The following is a 7,500-nucleotide window of genomic DNA, read 5'->3' as shown; positions in this document are numbered from 1 at the left end:
TCACACAACTACACCCCTAATCACACCTCTACACCCTTAATCACACCCCCACACACGTAATCACACCCCTACACCCCTAATCACACCCTTACACCCCTAATCACACCACTACACCCCTAATCACACCTCTACACCCTTAATCACACAACTACACCCCTAATCACACCCCTACACCCCTAATCACACGACTACGCCCCTAATCACACCCTTACACCCCTAATCACACAACTACACCCCTAATCACACCCCTACACCCCTAATCACACAACTACACCCCTAATCACACCCTTACACCCCTAATCACACGACTACACCCCTAATCACACCCCTACACCCGTAATCACACCCCTACACCCCTAATAACACCCGTACACCCCTAATCACACGACTACACCCCTAATCACACGACTACACCCCTAATCACACGACTACACCCCTAATCACACCCCTACACCCCTAATCACACCCCTGCACCCTTAATCACACCACTATACTCTTTAATCACACCACTACACCCCTAATCACACCCCTACACCCCTAATCACACCCCTACACCCCTAATCACCCCCCTACACCCCTAATCACACCCCTACACCCCTAATCACACCCCTACACCCCTAATAACACCCTTACACCCCTAATCACACGACTACACCCCTAATCACACGACTACACCCCTAATCACACCCCACACCCGTAATCACAACCCTACACCCCTAATCACACCATAACACCCATAATCACACAACTACACCCCTAATCACACCCTTACACCCCTAATTACACCCTTACACCCCTAATCACACAACTACACCCTAATCACACCCCTACACCCCTAATCACACCCCTGCACCCTTAATCACACCACTATACCCTTTAATCACACCACTACACCCCTAATCACACCCCTACACCCATAATCACAGCCCTACACCCCTAATCACACCCATACACCCTTAATCACTCCACTACACAACTTAATCACACCACTACACCCCTAATCACACCCCTACACCCCTAATCACACCCCTACACCCTTAATCACACCCCCACACTCGTAATCACACCCCTACACCCCTAAGCACACCCCTACACCCCTAAGCACACCCCTACACCCCTAATCACACCCTTACACCCCTAATCACACAACTACACCCTTAATCACACCCATACACCCTTAATCACTCCACTACACAACTTAATCACACCACTACACAGCCTAACCACACCCCTACACCCCTAATCACACCCCTACACCCTTAATCACACCCCCACACCCGTAATCACACCCCTACACCCCTAATCACACCCCTACACCCCTAATCACACCCTTACACCCCTAATCACACAACTACACCCTTAATCACACCCATACACCCCTAATCACACCCCTACACCCCTAATCACACCCCTACACCCCTAATCATACCCCTACTACCCTAATCACACCCCTACACCCCTAATCATAACCCTACAACGCTAATCACAACCCTAATCACACCACTACACCCCTAATCACACCCCTACACCCCTAATCACACCACTACACCCCTTAATCACACCCATACACACCCCTAATCACACCACTACACCCCTAATCACACCCCTACACCCCTAATCATACCCCTACATCCCTAATCACACCCCTACACCCCTAATCACACCCTTACACCCCTAATCGCACAACTACACCCCTAATCACACCCCTACACCCCTACACCCCTAATCACACCCCTGCACCCTTAATCACACCACTATACTCTTTAATCACACCACTACACCCCTAATCACACCCCTACACCCCTAACCACACCCCTACACCCCTAATCACACCCCTACACCCTTAATCACACCCCCACACCCGTAATCACACCCCTACACCCCTAATCACACCCTTACACCCCTAATCACACAAAAGACACCCCTAATCACACCCTTACACCCCTAATCACACCCTTAAACCCCTAATCACACAACTACACCCTAATCACACCCCTAATCACACCCCTGCACCCTTAATCACACCACTATACCCTTTAATCACACCACTACACCCCTAATCACACCACTACACCCCTAATCACACCCCTACACCCCTAATCACACAACTACACCCCTAATCACACCCCTATACCCCTAATCACACCCCTACACCCCTAATCACACCACTACACCCCTAATCACACCACTACACCCCTAATCATACCCCTACAACGCTAATCACACTCTTACACTCCTAATCACACAACTACACCCCTAATCACACCCCTACACCCCTAATCATACCCCTACAACGCTAATCACACCCCTAATCACACCACTACACCCCTAATCACACCCCTACACCCCTAACCACACCCCTACACCCCTAATCACACCCCTACACCCTTAATCACACCCCCACACCCGTAATCACACCCCTACACCCCTAATCACACCCTTACACCCCTAATCACACAACGACACCCCTAATCACACCCTTACACCCCTAATCACACCCTTACACCCCTAATCACACAACTACACCCTAATCACACCCCTACACCCCTAATCACACCCCTGCACCCTTAATCACACCACTATACCCTTTAATCACACCACTACACCCCTAATCACACCACTACACCCCTAATCAGACCCCTACAACGCTAACCACACTCTTACACCCCTAATCACACAACTACACCCCTAATCACACCCCTATACCCCTAATCATACCGCTACAACGCTAATCACACCCCTAATCACACCACTACACCCCTAATCACACCCCTACACCCCTCATCACGCCACTACACCCATAATCACACCCCTACACCCCTAATCACACCACTACACCCCTAATCACACCCCTGCACCCTTAATCACACCACTATACCCTTTAATCACACCACTACACCCCTAATCACACCACTACACCCCTAATCACACCCCTACACCCCTAATCACACAACTACACCCCTAATCACACCCCTATACCCCTAATCACACCCCTACACCCCTAATCACACCACTACACCCCTAATCATACCCCTACAACGCTAATCACACTCTTACACTCCTAATCACACAACTACACCCCTAATCACACCCCTACACCCCTAATCATACCCCTACAACGCTAATCACACCCCTAATCACACCACTACACCCCTAATCACACCCCTACACCCCTAACCACACCCCTACACCCCTAATCACACCCCTACACCCTTAATCACACCCCCACACCCGTAATCACACCCCTACACCCCTAATCACACCCTTACACCCCTAATCACACAACGACACCCCTAATCACACCCTTACACCCCTAATCACACCCTTACACCCCTAATCACACAACTACACCCTAATCACACCCCTACACCCCTAATCACACCCCTGCACCCTTAATCACACCACTATACCCTTTAATCACACCACTACACCCCTAATCACACCACTACACCCCTAATCACACCCCTACACCCCTAATCACGCCCCTACACCCCTAATCACACAACTACACCCCTAATCACACCCCTATACCCCTAATCACACCCCTACACCCCTAATCACACCACTACACCCCTAATCATACCCCTACAACGCTAACCACACTCTTACACCCCTAATCACACAACTACACCCCTAATCACACCCCTACACCCCTAATCATACCCCTACAACGCTAATCACACCCCTAATCACACCACTACACCCCTAATCACACCTCTACACCCCTCATCACGCCACTACACCCATAATCACACCCCTACACCCCTAATCACACCACTACACCCCTAATCACACCCCAAATCACACCACTACACCCCGAATCACACCATTACACCCCTAATCACACCCCGACACCCCTAATCACACCACTACACCCCAAATCACACCCCTAATCACACCACTACACCCCTAATCACACCCCTACACCCCTAATCACACCACTACACCCCTAATCACACCCCAACAACCCTAATCAAAACTCTAATCACACCCCGAATCACACCACTACACCCCTAATCACACCCCGACACCCCTAATCACACCACTACACCCCAAATCACACCCCTAATCACACCACTACACCCCTAATCACACCCCTACACCCCTAATCACACCACTACACCCCTAATCACACCCCTACTCCCCTAATCATACCCCTACAACCCTAATCACACCCCTACACCCCTAATCATAACCCTACAACGCTAATCACACCCCTAATCACACCACTACACCCCTAATTTACATTTACATTTAAGTCATTTGGCAGACGCTCTTATCCAGAGCGACTTACACACCCCTACACCCCTAATCACACCCCTACACCCTTAATCACACCCCTACACCCTCAATCGCACCCCTACATCCCTAATCACACCCCTAATCACACCACTACACCCCTAATCACACTACTACACCCTTAATCACACCCCGACACCTCCAAACACACCCCTACACTCCTAATCACATCTCTACAATACTAATCATACCCCTACACCCCTAATCACACCCCTACACCCCTAATCACATCTCTACACCCATAATCACACCCCTACACACCTAATCACATCCCTACGCCCCTACACATCTACACCCCTTCACCCCTACACCCTAACACCTCTACACATCTACACCTTTACAAAAACCTCTACACCTCTACACCTCTACACATCTACACCCCTTCACATCTACACCCCTACACCCTTACACCTCTATACATCTACACCTCTACACATCTACACATCTACACCCCTACACCCCTACACCCCTACACCCCAACACCTCTATACATCTACACCTCTACACATCTACACCCCTACACCTCTACACCCCTACACATCTACACCTCTACATACCTACACCTCTACACACCTACACCTACACCTCTACACCTCTACACACCTACACCTCTACACATCTACACCTCTACACCTCTACACACCTACACCTCTACACCCTTACACTTCTACACCCCTTCACCCCTACACCTCTACAAAAACCTCTACACCTCTACACCCCTTCACATCTACACCCCTACACCTCTACAAAAACTTCTACACACCTACACCCCTTCACCCCTACACCTCTACAAAAACCTCTACACCTCTACACCTCTACACCTCTACACACCTACACCTCTACACATCTACACCCCTACACCTCTACAAAAACTTCTACACCCCTTCACCCCTACACCTCTACAAAAACCTCTACACCTCTACACCTCTACACATCTACACCCCTACACCTGTACAACTCTACACCTCTACAAAAACCTTTACACATCTACACCCCTACACCTCTACAAAAACTTCTACACACCTACACCCCTTCACCCCTACACCTCTACAAAAACTTCTACACACCTACACCCCTTCACCCCTACACCTCTACACCTCTACACCTCTACACCTACACCTCTACACATCTACACCCCTACACCTCTACAAAAACTTCTACATACCTACACCCCTTCACCCCTACACCTCTACAAAAACCTCTACACCTCTACACCTCTACACACCTACACCTCTACACATCTACACCCCTACACCTCTACAAAAACCTTTACACATCTACACCCCTACACCTCTACACCCTTACACTTATACACCCCTTCACCCCTACACCTCTACAAAAACCTCTACACCTTCACACCCACAGCCCCTGACTCTATGACACTCTAAGCCCCCCCCCCCACTACATTCTGCCTGTTGATATTAGGGACATAGTATACATATTATATATATTTATATACCAGGACAACAGAAGCCTCTGAAGACAGTCTGACAACTTATGGCAGAGCACCTCTGTTTACAAGCTTTAAATTCACCAGTCTCGATTTATACTCCACATAATATCATATTGAGCACCACCAAGTCTCATAGTTCTCCCAGACGACCAGTACCAGATTCCCCCGGGAATCGCAGCGGCCAGACTTGCTTAATACCCACCATGACATGTCAATGCTAGAAGCCTTGACTTCATATCGAGAACGACTAAAAACCTTCACGGTGACATCTCCCTGTCCCGACGGGCCTTCAAATCATCACTGCTCTCTGTGGCTGATGGGAAAAGATCCCAGAGTCCCGTTCCTCTGACCGCACAGGAGAATAGTAGCTACTGTATGAAGCAGAATAAAGCAGACTATATTTTCCCTCTCGTATCAACTGAAAACCTATAAATATCCTGCATGTAGGATAAATGAAACTAGAGGAACGTGTATATTTCCGTCTCACATCCCTACAGACAGTGTTTCATCTACCCACTAACCCAGACAGCCCTGCTCCCTTTCCCTCTGCAGCCCTACCTCATTGCAGTGATGCCCAGGACTCGGACTCCACGGCATGGTCTGGCATCCAATGACAGCCCCAAATCATCAATCCCGCACTATGGTTGCATGGCAATGTTGTAATTCCTGATGGCAGCACTACTGAACTGTCTCTCTGTCGCTGGCTGTATTATCTCTCTCTGCTGCTTTCTCTCCCGGCCCGTCTCACTATCGGAGCTCCTTTCTACTCTTGCGTTCGTTTTCGTGCTCTGCTGAGCTCTCCCCTTCTCTCTGTGTGCTCTCCCTCTCTCTCTCTGTGCTCTCGCTCTTCCTCTCTCTCTCTGTGTTCTCTCCCTTTCTCTCTCTCTGTGTGCTCTCTCTCACTCACTGCACTCCCTCTCCCCCTCTTTCTCTTTCTGTTTGCTCTCTCATTCTTTCTTTCTGCGCTGCCCACCTCCCTCTTCCCAACTTGCTCTCCACCATAGCTATGTTCATTCTGCTTTACTTCCCCCTCTTCTCTCTCTCTCTCTCTCTCTCTCTCTCTCTCTCTCATATTCAAGGGGCTTTATTGCCATTTGGAACATAAAAGTTGAAGTCGGAAGTTTACATACACTCAATTAGTATTTGGTGGCATTGTCTTCAAATTGTTTAACTTGGGTCAAATGTTTTGGGTAGCCTTTCAAAAGCTTCCCACAATAAGTTGGGTGAATTTCAGCCCATTCCTCCTGACAGAGCTGGTGTAAATGAGTCAGCTTTGTGGGCCTCCTGGCTCGGACATCCTTTTTCAGTTCTTCCCAAACAATTTCTATATGATTGAGGTCAGGGCTTTGTGATGGCGACTCCAACACCTTGACTTTCTTGTCCTTAAGCCATTTTGCCACAACTTTGGAAGTATGCTTGGGGTCATTGTCCATTTGGAAGACCCATTTCCGACCAAACTTTAACTTCCTGACTGATGTCTTGAGATGTTTCTTCAGTATATCCACATCATTTTCCATTCCACATGAAGCCATCTATTTTGTGAAGTGCACCAATCCCTCCTGCAGCAAAGCACCTCCACAACATGATGCTGCCACCCCCGTGCTACACGGTTGGGATGGTGTTCTTCGGCTTGCAAGCCTCCCCCTTTTTTATCCAAACATAACGATGGTCATTATGGCCAAACAGTTCTATTGTTGTTTCATTAGAAGAGAGGACATTTCACCAAAAAGAACGGTCTTTGTCCCCAT

General features: G+C 48.8%; 1 protein-coding gene across 9 annotated transcripts in view; it reads right to left on the bottom strand.

Moving 5' to 3' along the window:
• The window catches only part of LOC135527803 (extracellular sulfatase Sulf-2-like), a 322,483-nt gene that overhangs the window by 98,079 nt on the left and 216,904 nt on the right, over positions 1 to 7,500 (bottom strand). For 8 of the 9 annotated variants that reach the window (XM_064956383.1, XM_064956385.1, XM_064956386.1 and 5 more), the window contains exon 1: positions 6,311 to 6,691. The exons of the other annotated variant lie outside the window; for it this stretch is intronic. The gene's annotated coding sequence lies outside the window, so the exon portion shown is untranslated. Of the gene's footprint in view, positions 1 to 6,310; positions 6,692 to 7,500 lie in introns of those variants that run through there. 9 annotated transcript variants of the gene reach the window in all.

The sequence above is a fragment of the Oncorhynchus masou genome, chromosome 33, assembly GCF_036934945.1.
Source record: "Oncorhynchus masou masou isolate Uvic2021 chromosome 33, UVic_Omas_1.1, whole genome shotgun sequence".
Classification (NCBI taxonomy): domain Eukaryota; kingdom Metazoa; phylum Chordata; class Actinopteri; order Salmoniformes; family Salmonidae; genus Oncorhynchus; species Oncorhynchus masou.
The sequence above is the reverse complement of the archived record's forward strand: the minus strand, read 5'-3'. Positions and strand labels throughout refer to the sequence as shown.